At 36.9% G+C, this 24,533-nt stretch overlaps 1 protein-coding gene and 1 long non-coding RNA gene across 2 annotated transcripts in view; one reads left to right on the top strand and one right to left on the bottom strand.

The window, feature by feature from the left end:
• Window positions 1–24,533, bottom strand: part of PEAK1 (pseudopodium enriched atypical kinase 1) — a 170,937-nt gene that overhangs the window by 135,670 nt on the left and 10,734 nt on the right. The gene's annotated exons all lie outside the window — the stretch shown is intronic.
• Window positions 566–8,955, top strand: LOC120875483. Its single transcript, XR_005723971.1, has 3 exons — window positions 566–655; window positions 816–818; window positions 8,944–8,955. It is a non-coding gene; the product is annotated as an uncharacterized LOC120875483 (long non-coding RNA).

The following is a 24,533-nucleotide window of genomic DNA, read 5'->3' as shown; positions in this document are numbered from 1 at the left end:
ATATTACTGTGCTTTTTTTATCCACTTGAAATGTTTTTTTTTTAAGTCTGGCACTTAGCTTCTTAATTTGTTTAAAGGTTCTTTTGTTATAGAGAAGTTTTTATTTTGCTATATCTAAGTGAGCCATCTATTTTTTTAAAAATGGTTTTTGATCTTGATAGCTGATTTTAAGGCCTTCCCTACCTCATGGTCACAAACACTTTCTCCTAACATTTGCAAAGTATTTCTTATATTTAAAATTTTATTACATTTAATTCTTATTTTTGTGAATGGTGTGAAAATTTTCATACATTTTCCTAAATGCACACCATTTATTGAATAATCCATTCTTTATATACTGATTTAAAGTATCACATTTACTCTATATTTAAGTTGGGAGATATACAGATATCTGAGACAGATATGGGTCTGTCTCAGAATCTTTACTCTGTTATTGATATAGTTGTCTTTCCCTATGCCAAAACCACACTTTTGCATTTTACTGAATGCTTTTTAGGGGTGCTGCTGAGATGACTGCATAGTTTTCTCCTCTAATAACTAACTAAGTTATACAGATAGATTTTAGAGTGCTGATCCATTTTGCATTCTTAGTGTAAATACTAAGTAGCAATTCAGCATTTTGATATCTTATTTACTTTTTTTAGTCCTATCTCTAGTTTTTCCTCCCTCTCACCACCTCCCCTGCCCCCTGACTTCTTGCTCTCTCTCTTTCTTCTGTGTCCTCCCTGTCTTGTTTGGGTATTAGTATCACACGCTCATCATGAAACCAATTGGGCAGGGTCCTATCTTTTTATACAGCATGCAAGATTACATAGGAAGTCTGTAAAAGTTTCCTAGAACTCACCTGTAAAACTTTGGCCATTGTAGGGAGAAATCTTTAAATTTTTTTTTCAATTCTTTCTCATAATTATTAGTTAACTTAAGGTTTTTATCATTTCATGTGATTGAATAAGTCATATTTCTGAAAAACTACCCACTGAATCTTGGCTTTCACATTTCATTAACACACATTTATACAGAGATCTTACCACTTTACAAACCTCTGTATCTTCAATTGTGCTTATTTTTTCATTTCTGATATTGATTAGTATCTTTTTCTAGACTTATGACGATTAATCTGTTATCGATGTTTTAATCAATCAAAACATGCTCATTTCTGATTTCACCCTTATTAATTTGAACCTTTATCTTCTTTGAATTGTTTTATCACTTTCTTTTTTAATCTCTAAGTCAATTATTTAATTCATTAATTTAATTTATGAAGCGACTTAATTTTTATGGAATGAAACATACATCCATAAAAAGTTTAGTAATAAAAAGTACAAAATAGTAAGCAACAAACCAACCAATATCCCATTACTCAGAAAGGAAAAGTGCTAACATTAATTGAATGTTATTCCATACATCTCTCTAAGCATTTATGGAGATGAATGGATGACTGTATGCCTATGTATCCTTTTTCTTCCCAATTTTATGGTCTTTCTTGTTAAACTGTTTTTAACTTCAAAAAGCTTTAGAATTTACAGAAAACAGCAAAATTCTGTAAAGCAATTATCCTTCAATAAAAAACAAATTAATTTTAAAAGGGGGAAGATTCTAAAAATTTTTTTTTCTTTTCTAATAAATGTAATATCATCTTGCATGTCTCTGAGAATATATTTATTCTAAAGTTCTGTTTTGCTCTGTTAACTCTGATTCCTTGGGTATTAGGTCTTCCGTTTTATAGTTTGGAACCTTCCATCATGGTATTAGTTTTCTTTAAATATTTTGTGATTTGACTTGTGGGATCATCTTCGTTTAGGATTTAGAGATATCTTGTTAGTCTGTGACTGATGTGATTACAGAAGCATTTTTTCAGAGGAAAGGCAAAATATTTCACTGGGTAGTGAACATGGAGAGTTACTATTTGGGGGGGGCTACCTATCCTTTCTGGATATTGACAACATTGAGGAATTCCTTTGGCTTTTAAAAAATGTTTTATTTCTTTATTTGGCTGTCTTGGGTCTTAGATGTGACACATAGGATCTTCACTGCATCATGCTGGTTTTTTCACTGCAGTGCACAGACTCTGTAGTTGTGGTACACATGCTGCAGAGCCAGTGGGTTTCAGTAGTTGTGGTGTGCTAGCTTAGCTGCTCCGTGGCATGTGGGATCTTAGTTCCTGGACCAGCTATCAAAGCAGCATCCCCTGCACTGCAAGGTGGATTCTTAACCATTGGACCACCAGGGAAGTCCCTGCTTTGGCTTTTAAAGCACCCACATTGTCTGATTTTGCACCATACACACCAAGGAGAAATAAAGTTTGGGAGAGGTAGATCCATATGTATGCTCATCCAGCAAGCTAGACATAACACAGCCTTATAATCACACATCTTTTACAGTATTCTACTTCTGTGTGTGTTTCCTCATCTGCATTCCCACTCCCTTTTCAAGGTTTTTTCATGAGTTTTGCCAATTTTGCTTTTTGTTTTCCTTTCACAGTTGTGTTTAATCAGTACTGTGTAATTTTTGGAGGAGGAAGGAGGGAAATCTAAGAGGAATAAAGAGGATCAAAGGGAGGCTTGAGCATGTTCTCAGTGTACCACCATGCACTGGAAGTTTTTAACAGATATGTTGTGGCACAGATAAATGGACAATATTGTACATACTTTTAAAGGAAGATGTTTTTTCCTATATTTTCTCTTCTACTGAAGTATGGTCTCTTAACAGTGAACACAGGGCATTATCCAGTGTTTTCTAACCCCTGATGAACATTATTAATCTGGGGGAGCTATTCAAACATATTAAAATCTAACAACAGAAATGCCATTTTAACTGGGTTGGGGTAAAAGCCATTGGTATGGTGGGAAAACTATAGGCTTTATGATTAGAATTATCTCTTACTGTGGTCTGTAACTTTAGGCAAGAAACAAATTTTGAGCCTTAGTTTCCCATCTATAAATTGAATTTACATGATTATGGTAAAGATTAGAGATAATGTAAGAAGAGAAACTAGCAACATGAAGGCAAATAGCAAGTGACTAATAAATGTATTTATGCTCTTCTAAATATGTTTATAAGTAAGCAGACAAAACCCCATGGCATTAGAAAAGAGAGCAAGTAAAATAGATATCCCTTCATATGCTAAAATCTTACAAATGACAAATTTAATACCAAAAGTCACAGAATTGTTCAAAGGAGTTTACGATCATTTCCAGATATTCCAAACTAAGACTGTGGGATTTACAGAGTGTTCCTACCACATTTTATTGTACCCCTGGGCTCTTTTAATGTTCTTATTTCAATGCATATCTTTTCAAAGGATAACTCTCTAAGCTATTACAAGGTTTCTGAGCCATTCTTCATTCCTACATTTCAATATCTGAGAGTAAAAACAGCAGCTTATAATAGTGGCAAACTGGTTATATGTTTCTGTCTGTACTCATTTAAGTATTTTGTGAGAAGCAGACGAGTACTTTGAAATTGCAGGCAATGAAAAACTAGAAAGCTGTGGCACCCACAAATTAACCAAAATTAGTGTCTCTAATAGCTGAATCATGGAAAAATGAAGAGAATTCCAGGAAAACATCTACTTCTGCTTTATTGACTATGTCAAAGCCTTTGACTATGTAGATCACAATAAACTGGAAAATTCTGAAAGAGATGGGAATACCAGACCACCTGACCTGCCTCTTGAGAAACCTATATGCAGGTCAGGAAGCAACGGTTAGAACTGGACATGGAACAACAGACTGGTTCCAAATAGGAAAAGGAGTACATCAAGGCTGTATATTGTCACTCTGCTTACTTAACTTATATGCAGAGTACATCATGGGAAATGCTGGGCTGGAAGAAGCACAAGCTGGGATCAAGATTGCCGGGAGAAATATCAGTAACCTCAGATATGCAGATGACACCACCCTTATGGCAGAAAGTGAAGAGGAACTAAAAAGCTTCCTGATGAAAGTGAAAGAGGAGAGTGAAAAAGTTGGCTTAAAGCTCAACATTCAGAAAACGAAGATCATGGCATCTGGTCCCATCACTTCATGGGAAATAGATGGGGAAACAGTGGAGACAGTATCAAATTTTGGGGGGCTCCAAAATCACTGCAGATGGTGAGTGCAGCCATGAAATTAAAAAACGCTTACTCCTTGGAAGAAAAGTTATGACCAACCTAGATAGCATATCCAAAAGCAGAGATATCACTTTGCCAACAAAGGTCCATCTAGTCAAGGCTATGGTTTTTCCAGTGGTCATGTATGGATGTGAGAGTTGGACTGTGAAGAAAGCTGAGCGCCAAAGAATTGATGCTTTTGAACTGCGGTGTTGGAGAAGACTGTTGAGCATCCCTTGGACTGCAAGGAGATCCAACCAGTTCATTCTAAAGGAGATCAACCCTGGGTGTTCTTTGGAAGGACTGATGCTGAAGCTGAAACTCCAGTACTTTGGCCACCTCATGCGAAGAGTTGGCCAAAGACTCTGATGCTGGGAGAGATTGGGGGCGGGAGGAGAAGGGGACGACAGAGGATGAGATAGCTGGATGGCATCACTGACTCGATGGATGTGAGTTTGAGTGAACTCCGGGAGTTGGTGATGGACAGGGAGGCCTGGCATGCTGTGATTCATGGGGTTGCAATGAGTCGGACCTGCCTGGACGACTGAACTGAACTGAACTGAACTGAGTGTCTCTAATGCGTGAAACAATCCAACCCAAATTACAGCAAGCAGCTGGAGACAACTCCATTTTCAGACATATTAGCCAAATACAGTGATGTTCATTTGCAGATTTACAGTGATGTACAAGTAAATGTGCATATTTCTCTCTCTTGTATCATTCAGAAGCACAAGTATGCCACTTGGCATAACGTACCACTTAATAAGTAATATTAACTGAATTCTTTAAAAAGTGTTAACCCATGCCCAATCATAGCTATGATTATTCACATATCAACAATAAAGGAAAATTATTTTTTCCTTGTTCTGTAAAATGTTTAAATGTCCAGAAGTTATTAATGTTCACATATATTACATAATAGGACTTAATTTCTCAAATCTTTACTATAAAATTAGACCTACATCAATAGTAATAGTCAATTTGACAATAACATCTTAAACTATCTGACACTGATTTTCAAAAACAAATTCTATGGCCAAGAAACATATGGAAAAGTATTCAATGTCGTTAGTCACCAGTGAAAAGCAAATTAAAATTTCAATAAAATACCATCACAAGTTCACTGGAATGGCGAAAGTGATACAGTGTAATAACACCAAATGCTGGAGAGAATGTAGAATAACTGGAACTCTAGTATCTTAGTTTTGCTTAGTTACGCCATGCAGGATCTTTAGTTGCATCATGTAAACTCTTGGTTGTGGCATGTGGGATCTAGTTCCACGACCAAGGATTGAATCTGGACCCCCCTGCATTGGGGGATGTAGAGTCTTAGGCATTGGACAACCAGGGAAGTCCTGGGAACTTTAATATCTTAACAGTGGGAGTGAAAGACACAGTAAATGACACGCAACTCACAGACAACAAGATCTTACAGGTAGAAAATCCTAAAGAATAGACACACACACACAACTATGAGAACTAACAAAAGAATTTGGCAGTTTCAAGACACAAGATCTACACAAAAAAATCACTTGTATTTCTAACACTAAAAATGAGCCTGAAAATGATATCAAGAAAACAATTCCATTTACAATAGAATGAAAAAGAATAGAATAGGAAGAAAATCAAGGATGTGCAAGATTGTACACTAAAAACTACAAAACATTAATTAAAGAAATTAAAGAAAACCTAAATAAATAAAAAAGCATTCCATGTTCATGGACTGGAAAACTTAATATTGTTAAGATATCAGTATTCCCAAAGTTGATCTTGTGATTCAATGCAATCCCCATCAAAACCTGTTTCCTTTATTTAGAAATTGACAAGTTAATCATAAAATTCATATGGAATCTCAAGAGACCCTGAATAACCAAGATACTCGGATGGAAAAAAATGGAAAGATTCACACTTCTCCAGTTCAAAACTTATTACAAAGCTAGAGTAATCAACATAGTGTGGTACTGGCATAAGAACAGACAAATGGAACAGGATTAGGAGTTCAGAAATGAACCCATACATTGGTAGTCAACTGAGTTTTGACAAGTGTGCCAAGATCATTCAATGGGCTAAATAATAGTTTCTTTAACAAACAGTGCTGGTAAAACTACTATCAACATGTAAAAGAATGAAGTTGGACCCTTACCTCATATCATATACAGAAATTAATTCAAAATGGATCAACAATCTAAATGCAAGCACTAAAACTATAAAGCTTTTAGAAGAAAACACAGGGGAAAGTTTCATTATTTTGACTTTGATAATGGATACTTAGATATGATACCAAAAAATGTAAGAAATAAAAGATTTTTAAATCTTTTGTGCATCAAAAGACACTATCAAGAAAATGAAAAAAACTACAGAATGGGAGAAAATATTTACAAATCACATATCTAATAAAAGATTTGTATTTAGTATATATAAAGAACTCTCACAACACAATAGCAGAAAGAAAAGCAACTCAAGTAAAAAATTAGCAAAGGACTTGAAAACATTTCTCCAAAAATGATACAGAAATGGCCAACAAGTAAACAAAAAGATACTCAGCATCATTAGTTATAAGTAAAATGCAAATCAAAACCATGAGATACCACTTCAATCCACTAGCATGGCCATAATCATAAAGACAAAAAAAAGCAACAACCAAGAATTGGTGAGCATATGGATCTTGTAAATTTCTGACAGGAATGTAAAATGGTACAGCTACTATGGAAAACAGTCTGATGGTTCCTCAAAATTTAAACATAGAATTACCATTCAGTTCAGTTCAGTTCAGTCGCTCAGTTGTGTCCGACTCAGAACTGAGAAAAGGGACTCAAATAAATATGAATGTTGTGTTTCAATGTGAATGTTCACAGCGGCATTATGTTCAATGTGGAAGCAACGCAAGTGTCCACTGGCGAACGAGTAAACAAAACATAGAATGAATGAACAGAACAAAAATAAGTGCCTGCTAGTCGCTTTGGTCATGTCTGATTCTTTGCAACCTTATGGACTGTAGCCTACCAGGCTTCTCTGTCCACGGAAAATTCTCCAGGCAATAATACAGGAGTGGGTTGCCATTTCCTTCTCCAGGGGATCTTCCTGACTCAGGGATTGGACCTGAGTCTCTTATGTCTCCTGCATTGGCAGCTGGGTTCACCACCACCAGCATCACCTGGGAAGCCCCAGAACATAATGTACAATGGAATATTATTCAGCCATAAAAAGATGGCAACGATGACCCTGTATGCAGGACAGCAAAAAAGACACAGATGTGTATAGCGGACTTTTGGACTCAGAGGGAGAGGGAGAGGGTGAGATGATTTGGGAGAATGGCATTGAAACATGTATAATATCATGTAAGAATCGAATTGCCAGTCTATGTCCGATGCAGGATACGGCACGCTTGGGGCTGGTACACGGGGATGACCCAGAGAGATGTTGTGGGGAGGGGGGTGGGAGGGGGGTTCATGTTTGGGAACGCATGTACACCTGTGGTGGATTCATGTCAATGTATGGCAAAACCAATACAGAATTGTAAAGTAAAATAAATTTAAAAAAAAAAAATGAATGAAGCACTGATGCATGCTACAAATGTAGCTGAAATTCAAAAACATTATGCTAAGTAAAAGAAGTCACATATATAAGATCACATATATTAGTACTTTCATGTGAAATATCAAGAATAGTTAAAACCATACAGATATAAAGCAGATTAGGAGTTGACAAGGGCTGGGCAAAGGGGGGAATAAAGAATAACTGCTTAATGGATATGGGATTTCCTTTTGGGTTGATGAAAATGTTTTGAAACTTGACAGAGGTGGTGGTTATACAACCTTGTGAATGTACTAAATGCTACTGAATTATGACCTTAAAATGGTTAATTTTATATCAATTTTATCTCAATAAAAATAAATATATGAATAAGAAAAAAATTCTGATGCCTATTATTACAAGTTATTAAGACCATTCTGGGTCTTGCTTAAAGAGGGCACACACAGTAAAAAAAGATTTAGAAATTACAAGAAGAAATTGATTATAGTTGCATTACAAAAAATTATCTTTTATTTCACTTGGGAAAATACAAGAGCAAGTAACTTGAGGGATAAATAACCAGTAATCACATAAATACTGTTCTGTTTAGTTTCTTATAGAATTACTCTTAACAGAACTTTTGGTTGGACATACACATTTTTCTTGCTCAAATATTCCCTTGTCAATGAGTCCTATCCTTAATAAAGTATTTAAAATTTCTATGACCTGTCTACTACTTCCAATCTATCATACTATACTTTTGTCCATAAAACATTAACACCTACTTAACACCTAATCATGTGTAATGCAACTTACTAATTAGGCTCATTGTTGATGTTTATTTCCCCCTTCTAGTATATATGTTCCATGAAGATGGGCATTTTTGTCTGTTTTATTCCTGGATGAATAGTCAGTGCCTAGAACCATGCTCAGCACACTGTGAATACTAAATAAATATTTGTGAGAGAATGAAGTGAATTAGCAGACCAGAGAAACTGGGAGGGAGGGAGAAGAGGGAAAACAATAAAAATCATGTGATGCATCAGGTATCAGAACCCTTAGGCAAGTGCATGTTGTAGGAATAAAAACAGCAGATTGGTTGAACATATTAATAACTGAGGGTCCAGAGACTCATACTATTCAAAACGTTCATGATATTCAAAATGACCTGGCATATAAAGAACCCCAGGAAAAGACAATCAACAGATGCCAGTGTCAAGATGACATAGATGGTAAAGTTACCTGACAGAGACATTTAATTACCCATTAAAAAATACTCATGCAATACATACAATGGTAGAAACTCTTGAATCAAATGGAAGGTTAGAAAGTCGCAGAAAAGAGATAGAAGATATGAAGAAAAACTAAATGGAAATTTTGGAATTGAAATATACAACATTTTAAATGGAAAAATCCACTGGGAAGGCTCAACAACCGATGATAAAGGAAAAAGTCAATGAATTTGAGGATAGTTAATAAAAATTATACAATCTGAATGACAGAAATAAATTTGAGTCACAAAAAAGAAAAAGAGGACAGCTTCAGAGACCAAAAATAACCAAAGGCCTATCATCAATGTTACTGGAGGCTCAGAAGGAAAGAAAAAAGAGCATGGTGCTACAGGGAACTCAGCGTGCTCTGTGATAACCTAGAGGGTGGGATCGGGTGGGAGGTGGGAGGGAGGTTCAGGAGGCAGGTGACATATGTATACTTATGGCTGATTCACATTGTCATATGGCATTATGAAACCAAAACAACATTGTGAAACAATTATCCTCCATTTAAACAATTTTTTTGAATTGTTAAAAAAAAAAGAATATGGTGCTAAAAATACAGGAGAAGAAATAATGTCTGAAAATCTCTCAAGTTTGGCAAAAGATACAAAGCTACAGATTTAAAAAGCCCAGTGAATTTAGTAAAGGATAAGCACAAAGATATCTAAACCCAGGATATCATAATCACACTTGATGAAAACTAAGAAACAAAAGTAGAAACTAGCCAAAGAAAAACAATACTTTGAGGGAATCAACCAGAATGACTTAAGATTTCTCACCAGAAACAGTGGAGAATAGTAACAGGAAGTAACACATTATTTTTAAAGCCTTGAAAGAACTGAACTATCAACTAAGGATTCTACATTCAACAAAAATGTCCTTCAGGTGTAAAGATCAGATATAGATGCTTTAGATGAATGAGAACAAGAGAAAAGGTTGCCAGCAGACATGCTATAAAATAATTGCTTTTTCTGTTGTTCAGAGAGAAGCTATCAGTAGGAAGTTTGGATGATTAGGAATAAAGAATGAGGAAGAGAAACTGTAAAAATCTAGATAAACATAACAGACTATTCTTTCCTCTTGAATTCCTTATGTTTGACATCTGAAAGCAAAAAATTATATGGTCTGATAGAGTTTTCATTGCATGTAGTGTAATATATAAGAAACATAACTTAAAGGGGGCAAAGATGAAGTCATTTTTATGGTGATAAGATTTCTACACTTTACTTGAAGTAGTAAAATACTGGTTGTTCAAGTTTAGTATGTACATTGTAATCCTTAAAAGAGTGTCTACAAAGACATAGAGCAAAACACACAATAGGTAAGTTAAGCAGAATAACAGAAAATGTTCAAATTAGTTAGGAAGGAGAAAAAAATATTTAAAAAACAGAGATAACAAACAGAAGATAAACAGTACACCTAAATTCAAATATGTCAATTAGGACTTCCCTAGCTAGGCTTCAACAGTAGTGAAACAAGAACTTCCAGATGTACAAGATGGATTTAGAAAAGGCAGAGGAACCAGAGATCAAATTGCCAACATCCACTGGAGCATAGAAAAAGCAAGAGAATTCCAGAAAAACATCTAATTCTGCTTCATTGACTACACTAAAGCCTTTGACTGTGTGGATCACAATAAACTGGAAAATTCTGAAAGATGGGAATATCATCTTTCAGAATACCTTAAGGAATACCTTACCTGCCTCCCGAGAAATCCGTTTGCAGGTCAAGAAGCAACGGAACTGGACATGGAAAAATGGACTGGTTCAAAATTGGAAAAGGAGTACGTCAAGACTGTATATTGCCACCCTGCTTATTTAACTTATACACAGAGTAAGTACATCATGCAAAATGCCAAGCTGGATGAAGCACAAGCTGGGATCAAGATTGCCGGGAGAAGTATCAATAACCTCAGATATGCAGATGACACCACCCTTATGGCAGAAAGTGAAGAGGAACTAAGGAGCCTCTTGATGAAGGTGAAAGAGGTAAGTTAAAAAGTTGGCTTAAAACTTAACATTCAAGAAACGAAGATCATGGCAACCAGTCCCGTCACTTCAAGGCAAATAGATTGGGAAATAATGGAAACAGTGACAGACTTTATTTTTGGGGGGCTCCAAAATCACTGCAGATGGTCACTGCAACCATGAAATTAAAAGACGCTTGCTCCTTGGAAGAAAAGCTATGACAAACCTAGATAGCATATTAAGAAGCAGAGACATCACTTTGCTGACAAAGGTCCATCTAGTCAAAGGTATGATTTTTCCACTAGTCATGTACGGATGTGAAAGTTGGACCATAAAGGAGGCTGAGGGACCACGAATTGATGCTTTTGAAGTGTGGTGTTGAAGAAGACTCTTGACAGTCCCTTGGCCTGCAAGGAGATCAAACCAGTCAATCCTAAAGGAAATCAACCTTGAATATTCATTGGAAAGACTGATGCTGAAGTTGAAATGCCAATACTCTGTCCACCTGATGGAAAGAGTCAACTCTTTGGAAAAGACCCTGATGCTGGAAAAGATTAGGGCAGGAGGAAAAGGGGGCGACAGAAGAAAGATGTTGGATGGCATCACAGACTCAACGGACATGAGTTTGAGCAACTCCGGGAGATAGTGAAGGACAGGGAAGCTTGGCATGCTTCAGTCCATGGGGTCACAAAGAGTTGGACATGACTGACTGAACAATAACAAGAGCAACAAGAAGGACTTTCCTGGTGGTACAGTGGATAAAAATCCACCTGCCAATGCAGGGGACACAGGTTTGATTCCTAGTTGGGGAAGATTCCACATGCTGTGGAGCAACTAATCCCATACACCACAACTACTGAGCCTGTGCTCTAGAGCCTGTGCTCTGCAACAAGAGAAGCTGCCACAGTTAGAAGCCCCCACACAGCAACTAGACAGTAGTCCCCACTCACTGCAACTAGAGAAAGTCCATACACAGTAACCAAGACTCAGTGCAGCCAAAAACAAATAAATAAAATAAAAATATGTCAATTACATTAAATGCAAATAGTATACACATTAAAGAGATTATCAGAATGGATCTGGAAAATCATGACTCAATTATTTGGTATTTACAAGAAACACACTTCAAATATAATTTTACAGGTAGATTAAACTTTTATTTATTTTTTTTAAGATAGATAGACATGAAGCCACTAATAAACATAAAGCTGGAGTGGTTATATTATCAAAGGAGACTTCAGGGTAAAGAAAATTAACAGGAATGAAGAGCAACCTTATATACTAAAAAACGTCAGTTCTCCAAGAAGACATAGCAATTTTAAATGTGTATGCACCTAACAAGAGAGATTCAAAATGCATGAAACAAAAACTGACAGATCTGAAAGGAGAAACAAACAAATAAATTACAATTATGTTTGGTAATCTCAGCATTTCTCTCTCAGTAAACAACAATGAACAAACAGCAATGACACAGAAGACCTAAACAAGGCCATCAACCAACTGAATCTGACATTTATAGATATTTATCCAACAAAGGCAGCATATACATTCTGTTCAATTTTATATGAAACATTTACCAATATATACCATATCCTAGGTCATGAAAGAAACCTCAAAAACTTTAAAAGAATAGAAATCAAGAATGTTCCCTGTCCATAAAAAAGAGAAATTAAAAACAGAAGGATGATAGGAAAATATCCAAATACCTGGAAACTGTCTAAACAATCTACGCAAAGAGGAATATTCAGAGGAAATTAGAAAATATTTTGGGGGACACTTCCCTGGTGGTCCAGAGGTTAAGATTCTGTTTTCACTGTAGGGGGGCATGGGTTCAACCGCTGGTTGAGGAACTAAGATCCTACAGCATGCTGTACACAATGCAGTCAATATATGTGTCATATATATATATACAAAGAGAGAGAGAGTAACATACTTCTAATTAAATCTTTGCAAACATCTTTTCTCCTTAAAATTTACAGGTATATATATACATATTTTAAAAATTGATATATATTGCTAAAACGCCCTCAGAAAGATCTTAGAATTTTGACTCAAAACTTACTTCCTCTGAAAAACTTTCCCTGATTAGCCCTTTCCTATTGCTCCATCTGTGCAAATATTTGGCCTCATTAAATTACTATTATATTTATTGGACCATATAAGCAATTACTGTTTTAATAAGACATTAGGCCTCTACACTATCTGCTTACAAAGCACATGATATCTTAGAGGAAATCTAAGTGAGGAAATAATAAACTTATGGGCTATGAAATGGGTAGCAAAATTGACATAAAAAGATGAGTATTAGAATTAATTGGGTAACCCCCCATTTTCCATGAATGAAGCATATTCTAATCATTTTTAGGTTTTCCTATTGTTCTGGTTTGTGTGCCTCATAAGAGGCAGTGGCTTCTGGTACAGTTTGCATTGTCTGTATTATCTTTGGAATTAGTAAAAAAAAAAAAAGTTCAAGCACTGAAAAATTGTATCAAATTCTCTGTATCTTCAAAATTCATATATGCCCTCTCTAGATTTCTACCATGCCTCCCTTAGAAGGCATGAAATTGAAGGCTAACTGATGTCGTGTGACAGAAAAGTGTAATAATTCAGAAACACTGGCTGTTGTGTTTTATTCCACTTGTGAAATGAAATCACATACATTAAAATAAGAATAAAGTCTCAAATTGTGCATTCTTGGCATCTGACATTACTCACAAACAATTAGCTAGCACTAATCAGGTCCAATATTGTGAATGTTTCATTAAGAAAAAATTAATTAGCTCTGTTAATTATGAATGTCACAGGAAAATCCAGCCTCAAGCACTCTGATTGTTACTATTTGTTTTTAGGAATCATTTGCTGAGAATTGCTTCCCTTAGTTTTATTTCTATGCCTTAATTATATGATCTTAAAACATGGCAGCCTCTTGTATTATACATTTCCTGCAAATATTAAGCAAATATGCTAAAGCAGGAGCATATTTTACATAACCACACATGTCAGACTAAATGTGAGCCAAGAAAAAGAATGAATGCAACTCGTATCTGATTTATATTTGGCAAATACAGAGATATCATAAGCTCCTGGTTTAAATGCCTACATGTTATTTCCATGGCAACTGCATAAACATTTTCCCCATAACACACAGCAAACTTCATTCTTTATATCCCATTATTTATTTTTTCCGCTCTCAGGGGAAAGCCTAATTTATTCCCTAGGGAAAATCAATCAATGATTTTCTTAATCAGTGGCATTTGAAGAGTAGGTGGCACAGTTCTTTTTATGGAAAAGTAATTTCCACCAACGCTCTTGTTATGTGACAGAGACTAGGGGAGAACAAAAGTAGTACTTGCTTTCAGGAAAGTGTGAGTACAAGTTGCATTCTTCAAGGAGCAATGAGAATGTGCATTAGAAAATCCACAAAAGGTTGGCCAAAGTGATCACATGCAACTCCAACTTCCCTTTGTCTGTGCATAGAGTACCACAAAGACTCCTTTACGTTAAAAAAAAAAAAAAAAGCATTCTTTCATTTCTAGAGAGTTTTGGCAGTCTTTAAAAAATCCCTTTGCTGCTTTCCTTGTGTGATAGACATTGTACAGAACTAGAGGCAAGAGAAAGACTACCCACTTAAAAGTGATCAAATGACAGTTCAAAGGAAGAATAAAGGGAAACCACGTCAGGTTCCTTCACTTTGTCTATTCTTTCAGCCTGAGGTAATTATCATGATTCAAATTGCACCAGATGGAAGAGATCCCTTATTGGATTTTAGCTATCAAATGAACAATTTCCCAAAGTGCTCAAAGGACCGTGGATCAACTAACATTCTTCAGTGTACTCAGTGCTCAGTGGGTTAGCAAGGGAAGCCCATTCAGGATGAGTGTACATATTAGCCTGTCCCTTCCTCTGAGCTTCCTTGGCACCACTATGATAGCACTTATCATGTTCTGTAATTGTTTACATACGAGTCCCTCAAAGGGTCTTTATAATACCCCTCTAACACAGTTAGATTGCTCTGTGAATAGTAGCATGCTTAATAAGCTACTGGGTTAAATGAATATTACATATAACATATACACATTTCCTACAATACATAATGCTTCTCACTCAAAAGATTTGTCTTCCAGTTATTCCTTCTATGATTTAGATGTTTCTATTCTCATGGGAGTTTTATTACTTCATTTCTATACAGTGAGTCTCTTACCATCTCCTCTCTTTCACTTATCTTCAAGGCCTATGTGTAGTTATGAGGCAAGGGCTTTGGGTGTTTTTTGGCTTTGTTTGTACTGTTCCAGTATCTTTTGTTGGAAAGATTAATCTTTCTTCATTAGACTGCTTCTTAACCTTGTAAAAAATCAATTTATCATACACACACACACACAAATCTGCATTTTGTTTCCTTTTAAACATTCCCCATGTGAAACTCACCTGTACTCTAGCTCTAGTTGTACAATGGTGCATTATTTAATATCAGAGAGTTCTAAAGTACCACAATGTTTCATGTTTTCCTTCCTATATATGTTAAACCAACAGAAGGAAACAAAAGCTGGGCCTGACTCCAAGAAGAATGAGTTTCTTAGGGAATGAATGTTTCCTTCCATTTCTACAATTTGGTATTTTTAGATAAGCTCTACTGAGACCATGTGCCAGAATTGTTAATCTTCAAAATGTACAAGCTGGAAAGATAAAAACTAATCCACCCCCCACCCCGCCATTATTCTGTTGCTACTGCTTCAGTTCAGTTCAGTCGCTCAGTCGTGTCCGACTCTTTGCGACCCCATGAATCGCAGCATGCCAGGCCTCCCTGTCCATCTCCAACTCCCAGAGTTCACTCAAACTCACGTCCATCGAGTCCGTGATGCCATCCAGCCATCTCATCCTCTGTCGTCCCCTTCTCCTCCTGCCCCCAATCCCTCCCAGCATCAGAGTCTTTTCCAATGAGTCAACTCTTCGCATGAGGTGGCCAAAGTATTGGAGTTTCAGCTTTAGCATCATTCCTTCCAAAGAAATCCCAGGGTTGATCTCCTTCAGAATGGACTGGTTGGATCTCCTTGTAATCCAAAGGACTCTCAAGAGTCTTCTCCAACACTACAGTTCAAAAGCATCAATTCTTCGGCACTCAGCCTTCTTCCAAGTCCAACTCTCACATCCATACATGACTACTGGAATAAACCATAGCCTTGACTAGATGGACCTTAGTCGGCAAAGAAATGTCTCTGCTTTTGAATATGCTATCTAGGTTGGTCATAACTTTTCTTCCAAGGAGTAAGCGTCTTTTAATTTCATGGCTGCAATCACCATCTGCAGTGATTTTGGAGCCCAAAAATATAAAGTCTGACACTGTTTCCACATCTATTTGCCATGAAGTGATGGGATCAGATGCCATGATCTTTGTTTTCTGAATGTTGAGCTTTAAGCCAACTTTTTCACTCTCCTCTTTTACTTTCATCAAGAGGCTTTTTAGTTCTTCTTCACTTTCTGCCATAAGGGTGGTGTCATCTGCATATCTGAGGTTATTCATATTTCTCCCAGCAATCTTGATTCCAGCTTGTGTTTCTTCCAGTCCAGCGTTTCTCATGAGGTACTCTGCATAGAAGTTAAATAAGCAGGGTGACAATATACAGCCTTGATGTACTCCTTTTCCTATTTGGAACCAGTCTGTTGTTTCATGTCCAGTTCTAACTGTTGCTTCCTGACCTGCATACAGATTTCTCAAGAGGCAGGTCAGGTGGTCTGGTATTCCCATCTCTCTCAGAATTTTCCACAGTTTATTGTGATGCACACAATCAAAGGCTTTGGCATAGTCAATAAAGCAGAAATAGATGTTTTTCTGGAACTCTCTTGCTTTTTCCATGATCCAGCGGATGTTGGCAATTTGATCTCTGGTTCCTCTGCCTTTTCTAAAACCAGCTTGAACATCAGGAAGTTCACAGTTCACGTATTGCTGAAGCTTGGCTTGGAGAATTTTGAGCATTACTTTACTAGTGTGTGAGATGAGTGCAATTGTGTGGTAATTTGAGCATTCTTTGGTATTGCCTTTCTTTGGAATAAAAGAAAGGCAAATCTTTGGGACTGGAATGAAAACTGACCTTTTCCAGTTCTGTGGCCACTGCCGAGTTTTCCAAATTTGCTGGCATATTGAGTGCAGCACTTTCACAACATCATCTTTCAGGAGTTGAAATAGCTCAACTGGAATTCCATCACCTCTACTAGCTTTGTTCCTAGTGATGCTTTCTAAGGCCCACTTGACTACACATTCCAGGATGTCAGGCTCTAGATGAGTGATCACACTATCTTGATCATCCGGGTCATGAAGATTTTTTTGTACAGTTCTTCTGTGTATTCTTGCCCTCTCTTCTTAATATCTTCTGCTTCTGTTAGGTCCATACCAATTCTGTCCTTTATCGAGCCCATCTTTCCATGAAATCTTCCCTTGGTATCTCTAATTTTCTTGAAGAGATCTCTAGTCTTTCCCATTCTGTTCTTTTCCTCTATTTCTTTGCATTGATTGCTGAAGAAGGCTTTCTTATCTCTTCTGGCTATTCTTTGGAACTCTGCATTCAGATACTTATATCCTTCCTTTTCTTCTTTGCTTTTCGCCTCTCTTCTTTTCACAGCTATTTGTAAGGCCTCACCAGACAGCCATTTTGCTTTTCTGCATTTCTTTTCCATGGGGATGGTCTTGATCCCTGTCTCCTGTACAATGTCACGAACCTCATTCCATAGTTCATCAGGCACTCTATCTATCAGATCTAGGCCCTTAAATCTATTTCTCACTTCCACTGTATAATCATAAGGAATTTGATTTAGGTCATACCTGAATGGTCTAGTGGTTTTCCCTACTTTCTTCAATTTCAGTCTGAATTTGGTAATAAGGAGTTCATGATCTGAGCCACAGTCAGCTCCTGGTCTTGTTTTTGTTGGCTGTATAGAGCTTCTCCATCTTTGGCTGCAAAGAATATAATCAATCCAATTTTGGTGTTGACCATCTGGTGATGTCCATGTGTAGAGTCTCCTCTTGTGTTGTTGGAAGAGGGTGTTTGCTATGACCAGTGCATTTTCTTGGCAAAACTATATTAGTCTTGGCCCTGCTTCACTCCACATTCCAAGGCCAAATTTGCCTGTTACTCCAGGTGTTTCTTGACTTCCTACTTTTGCACTCCAGTCCCCTATAATGAAAAGGACATCTTTTTTGGGTGTTAGTTCTAAAAGGTCTTGTAGGTCTTCATAGAATCGTTCAACTTCAGCTTCTTCAGCATTACTGGTTGGGGCATAGACCTGGATTACCGTGTTATTGCATGGTTTGCCTTGGAGACAAACAGAGATCATTCTGTCGTTTTTGAGATTGCATCCTAGTACTGCATTTCGGACTCTTCTGTTGACCATGATGGCTACTCCATTTCTTCTGAGGGATTCCTGCCCACAGTAGTAGATATAATGGTCATCTGAGTTAAATTCACCCATTCCGGTCCATTTTAGTTCACTGATTCCTAGAATGTCGATGTTCACTCTTGCCATCTCTTGTTTGACCACTTCTAATTTGCCTTGATTCACGGACCTGACATTCCAGGTTCCTATGCAATATTGCTCTTTACAGCATGGGACCTTGCTTCTCTCACCAGTCACATCCACAGCTGGGTATTGTTTTTGATTTGGCTTCATCCCTTTATTCCTTCTGGAGTTATTTCTCCACTGATCTCCAGTAGCATATTGGGCACCTACTGACCTGGGGAGTTCCTCTTTCAGTATCCTATCATTTTGCCTTTTCATACTGTTCATGGGGTTCTCAAGGCAAGAATACTGAAGTAGTTTGCCGTTCCCTTCTTTGGGGACCATTAATTCAGAATTAAAACACCAGTGAGGTTAGGACTAACTGGCTTGCCTAGTACAAGCATTTGTGCAGATTTCTAGTTTCTCACCCTTATAAGAAGGTGAGTAACAGAAACAAGGAGATGCTTTGTATTTATCATGCTCTTCAATTGCCACATATGTTTAGTGGTATTCTAGCTGACTGTCATGAACTTAAAACATTTACTGCTAATTACACTTGGTACAAAGAATCAAAGGGTAAAAACTGTGTTCTCAACACCCATAGCAATCCTTTCTCCCACAATAAGATTTCTATCTCTTCCTCTATCATCCCTTATGCCATGGCCAGGTCCTTGGTGAAAGGACTTCTAAGCTCTTTTAGAAGTTCAGATAAACATCCTCTTTCTGGATTGTCTTGTCATGACATTTTCAGAGGCTAACTCTCCCCACACATCATGACTGACTTCTTACTACCTAGTATTGTTGTCTTGCCAGTAATACATGTGTGAAGGGAGACTTCCTACCACATGGTATAGTCATTTCTTGGTCATCTGACTCTACTACAGAGTATTTCTGCTACAGTGATCTCAGTAGAGAAGAATTAAAAGAGCTAATGTGAGAGATATAAGCCCACAGAAATAACTGTTTTCCCAACAAAAGTCTTTGACAATACATTTGAAAACCTACGGAATGAAAGAATTACATTCTTCCAAAACACAATGCAGAATTAACTAGAAGACAGTGGTATTTTAGGTATCAAGAAGAGAACACAGGAAGACAAAAATCATAACACAACAGCAAATCCCCACTATTTTTTTTTAAGTGAAAGAAGGTTTATCTAAAGAAACACACTCCATAGACAGAGTGGAGGCCATCTTGGAAGGCAGGAGAGGTTTGAGAAATCTCTACTATTGACTATAGTATGTTGTCAACTCACCTGTGCTGTTTTATTTTGAGTTCATATGAAAAAATGCATTTAAATGAATACCACACAACATGAAAGATGGAAAAAGTACATCTATTATATCATTGTTTACATTTCATGTTGTTTATGGGTACATACATAAGAATATATATTCACCAATTTCACAGCATTTTCTCCAGAAAAGGATGACAAGAATAAGATTGGAGAAAGATACAATGAGGATTTCAATTGTTCCTAAATTGTTTTATTTCTTTAAAAAAAGGGGGGGGGGAATGTTAGCATTCAATTAATTCTTGGTGGTAAGATAAAGATGTTTTTAATATTATTCTGAATTTTTCTGAATTGTTAGAATTTTTAATAATAAAAAATTTTAAGAGAAATAGAAATAATACCTAATTACATTTTAGCTTGAAAGTAAAGCAGATTTCTAAACAAAGGAAACATAAGGAAGAACCTTCTTTTGTGGAATAGAGTAATATCTGACCAAAATGTGTTCTGAACTACATAGTTCATTTGTATTTCAAAGAATATTTCAAGTGATACTGTAATTTCTGAGAAATACTGGATAAACAGATTTACCTTCAAGAGCTTCCATTTAATTTTATATAAAGTAAGTATGTCAAAATAAAATACCTTGGATAACCTCTTCAACTTTAAAAGTCTATGTCTTTTTTTCTTCTAAAGGAAGTAAATCTCTGCACGTTATTCCTTTTGCCTAGAACAGGAATACTCTTTTCCTCTAGCTTGTTCCCTGGCAGTAAAATCCTATTAACCAGTAACATTCAGCAGTAGGATTCATTTGTGCTTTGGGAAAAAGCACTGTCTTAGCTCTGTCCTCACATTCCCATTAATCTCTTGAACACTGCTACTTACATGTTTGTCTGCTCTGTTAGAGAAACAGATGCCGGCACCTGCATCTATTCTTCTTTGTATCCCATGTACCCTCACAGCGACCCCATGGACTGTAGCCCACCAGGCTGCTCCGTCCATGGGATTCTCTAGGCAAGAATACTGGAGTGGGTTGTCATTTCCTTCTCCAAGAGAGAGATAATATACACAAATCACTTAAACTTAATGTTAGCACAAAGTAAATTAAAATTTTTTTATCTATTGCAAATATTATTTTCCCCAAGTAAATATGTGATGAAATGATTATGAATGAAGTCAGTATGTAAAATGGCATGAAATTACTCCATCAGTCATATATGTTGATCGTCCCACTATATGGTAGGGGTATAACCCAGATGATTGCTTAATATTCTTTCCAAAAGAATCTGCAGGATCATTTCGAATTTTATGCCCTTTAGTTTAGAAAGCAAGGATAACATAACTTTTCTGGTTCTTCTTTTACTTTTCCTCATATTATTGGAAGCTTGGCTCAACAGCTTTTTACAAAGGACATAAAACACTCTTCATAAGCAAAATCTCAGAAACATAAGATACACTAAACCTTGGACTGAAAACTGTTACAAAAAGGGGAACATTTTATCATACACATGTTTGGATAATATGCACTTAGTTGTAACAGTCGATTCAATACCTTGTTCTCAAATAAGGATGTTTATAGTTCCTATGGTGGAAGAGGGATAGTATGATACAATGGAGAGGAGAGAGAACTTGGTAAAAAATAGCCAGCAAATCCTCCCAGTAACCCAAGGAAGCAGGAGGGTAGATCTTAGCACCCCTAGTACTTTCTTGGATCAATCTCCCTAGATGTGGCTCATGAAACAGTTGTTAACTGGGAGATTCTTTGAATCAATGGGATTGTCCTGGGAGTCCACCAGCCAGCCATAAGACCTAGAAATGCCCTTGGCAATATTAAAACCAAAGCAGACAACTGCCACCAGATGGGATGGGGAAGTTGGGGGTGGGGGTAGATTTGGAGCTCAAAGCTGCACCCTCAGAGCCTCTAACTAGGTTCTAGTGTAGCTCAACCTAGTCATTTCAATAATCCACAAGTAGCATAACGTCTATGGGGTCACACAGAGTCGGACACGACTGAAGTGACTTAGCAGCAGCAGCAGCAGCATAACGCTGCATTTTACAGGACTGAATTTTCTGGACCATACATATTAATTAAAATAGGGTTATTTTTTTACCTTTTTATTTTGAACAGAAGAGTTACCGGAAGTTGCAAAGATAGTACAGAGAAGCCCCATTCACCCTTGAAAGTTTGCCCCAATAGTCACATCTTATATAAATATAATACAATATCAAGACCAGGACACTGACATGGGTATAATGTATGTATATTCAATGTCATTTCATGACACATGTGGATTACTCTAGCTATCACAATCAAGATACAAACTATTCTGTCACTGCAAAGATATCCCTTGGTGCTATCTCTTTATAGTCACACCCAACCTTCCCAAATCCCTGGCAACAAATGTCTGTTCTCCATCATCATAATTGTGTCATTTTGAGAATGTCATATAAATGGAATCACACACACATCATGTGGCCTTATGTCCTTGAGATCCATCCAAGCTGTGATATATATCAGTAGATCATTCCTTTTTATTGCTGTTATTGTACTCCATAGTATGGATGTACCACAGTTTATTTAGCCATTTACCTATTGTAGGACATGTTGGTTGGTACAATCCATGGCTGTTACAAATAAAGCTGGTATGAACAATAAGGTACATGTTTTTGTGTGAACCTAAGTTCTCATTTTACTGGGTGTAATGCCCAACAGTGGGATTGCTGGGTCATATGGTAAGTTTACATTTAGTTTTAAAAGAAACTATCAAGTTATTTTCCAGTGTCTGTTCTGTTTCATATTCCTACCAGTAATACATGAAAGATCTAGTTTCTTGTATCCTCATCAGTATTAGGCATTATTTTTTATTTTGGCTATTCTAACAGATATACAGTGATAACTAATCATGGCATTAATTTTCATTTCCCTAATAGCAAGTGATATTGAATATCTTCAATGCGCTTCTCTGCCAATACTATTCAGAGTATATCCTCTTTGGTGAAGTAGTTCTTCATGTCTTTTGCCCATTTTTGAATTGATTGTTTCAACTGTTCAGTTTTGAGGGTTCTTAAGTATTCTACATATGACTCTTTTGTCTTCTCATCCTTTTAATGAGGTCTTCTACAGAGCAAGAGTTTTAAATTTTGATCAAGTCTGACTTATCCATTTTTCTTTCTTTCATGGTTATGCTTTGCTGTCCTAACTATTCTTCACTAACCTCCAGATCCTGAAGATTTTCTCACAGGGAGCCCATCCTGCTGCTCTGTGATGACCTAGAGGAGTGGGATGGAGGAGGAGAGGGATAAACTCAAGAAGGAGGAGATATATGCATAATTATAGCTGATTTGTGTTGTATAGCAGAAACCAACACAACACTGTAAAGCAATTTCCCCCCAATTAAAAACAAGAAAACAAAAAAAGATTTTCTCTTACATAAAACTTCTAAAAAGTTTTCTAGTTTTACATTTAAATGTATGATTCACTTTAAGTTAATTTTTGTATAAGGTGAGAATTTAGGCTGAGAATTTAGGTGAGAATTAGGCTTTTTTTTCTTTTCTATGAATATTCAATTGTGCTCAGTTGCTCAGTCATGTCCAGCTCTTTGCAGCCCCATGGACTGTAGCCCACAAGGCTCCTTCCTCTGCCTATGGAATTTTCTAGGCAAGAATACTGGAGTGAGGTACCACTTCCTACTAAAGGAGATCTTTCTGACCCAGGGATGAACCCGCCTCTCTTCTGTCTCCTGTATAAGACAGGAGGATTCTTTACGACTAGCGCCATGCTGCTCCTGCACTATTTGATAAAAAGACAGCCCATTCTCCATTGAATTGCCTTTACACTTTCATTAAAAAAAAAAAAAATCAGCCAGCTATACTTGTGTGGGGCTATTTCTGGGTTATCTATTCTGTTACTGATTTATGTGTCTATCCTACTGCTAATACCAGTCTTGAGTATTGTGGCCATGTAAGTTTTGCAATCGGGTAGAGTGGTTCCTTCCATTTTCCTTCTTTTTCAAAGTCATTTTAGCTTTTCAAATTTCTTTGCCTTTCCACATAAATTTAAAAAATTTTGCCAGGATTTTAGGAGTTGACTTAAGCCTATATATACATCAATTTAGGGAGAACTGATTGCTGCTTTATTGACTATGCCAAAGCCTTTGACTGTGTGGATCAAAATAAACTGTGGAAAATTCTCAAAGAGATGGGAATACCAGACCACCTGACCTGCCTCTTGAGAAACCTATATGCAGGTCAGGAAGCAACAGTTAGAACTGGACATGGAACAACAGACTGGTTCCAAATAGAAAAAGGAGTACATCAAGGCTGTATATTGTCACCCTGCTTATTTAACTTATATGCAGAGTACATCATGAGAAATGCTGGGCTGGAAGAAACATAAGCTGGAATCAAGATTGCTGGGAGAAATATCAATAACCTCAGATATGCAGATGACACCACCCTCATGGCAGAAAGTGAAGAGGAACTCAAAAGGCTCTTGATGAAAGTGAAAGAGGAGAGTGAAAAAGTTGGCTTAAAGCTCAACATTCAGAAAATGAAGATCATGGCATCTGGTTCCATCACTTCATGGGAAATAGATGGAAAAACAGTGGAAAACATTATTTTTTTAGGGCTCCAAAATCACTGCAGATGGTGATTGCAGCCATGAAATTAAAAGACACTTACTCCTTGGAAGGAAAGTTATGACCAACCTAGATAGCATGTTCAAAAGCAGAGACATTACTTTGCCGACTAAGGTCCATCTAGTCAAGGCTATGGTTTTTCCAGTGGTCATGTATGGATGTGAGTTAGACTGTGAAGAAAGCTGAGCGCCAAAGAATTGATGCTTTTGAACTGTGGTGTTGGAGAAGACTCTTGAGAGTCCCTTGGACTACAAGGAGATCCAACCAGTTCATTCTAAAGATCAGTCCTGGGTGTTCATTGGAAGGAATGATTCTGAAGCTGAAACTCCA

Source organism: Oryx dammah, unplaced genomic scaffold, assembly GCF_014754425.2.
Source record: "Oryx dammah isolate SB20612 unplaced genomic scaffold, SCBI_Odam_1.1 HiC_scaffold_16, whole genome shotgun sequence".
NCBI lineage: Eukaryota > Metazoa > Chordata > Mammalia > Artiodactyla > Bovidae > Oryx > Oryx dammah.
The sequence above is the reverse complement of the archived record's forward strand: the minus strand, read 5'-3'. Positions and strand labels throughout refer to the sequence as shown.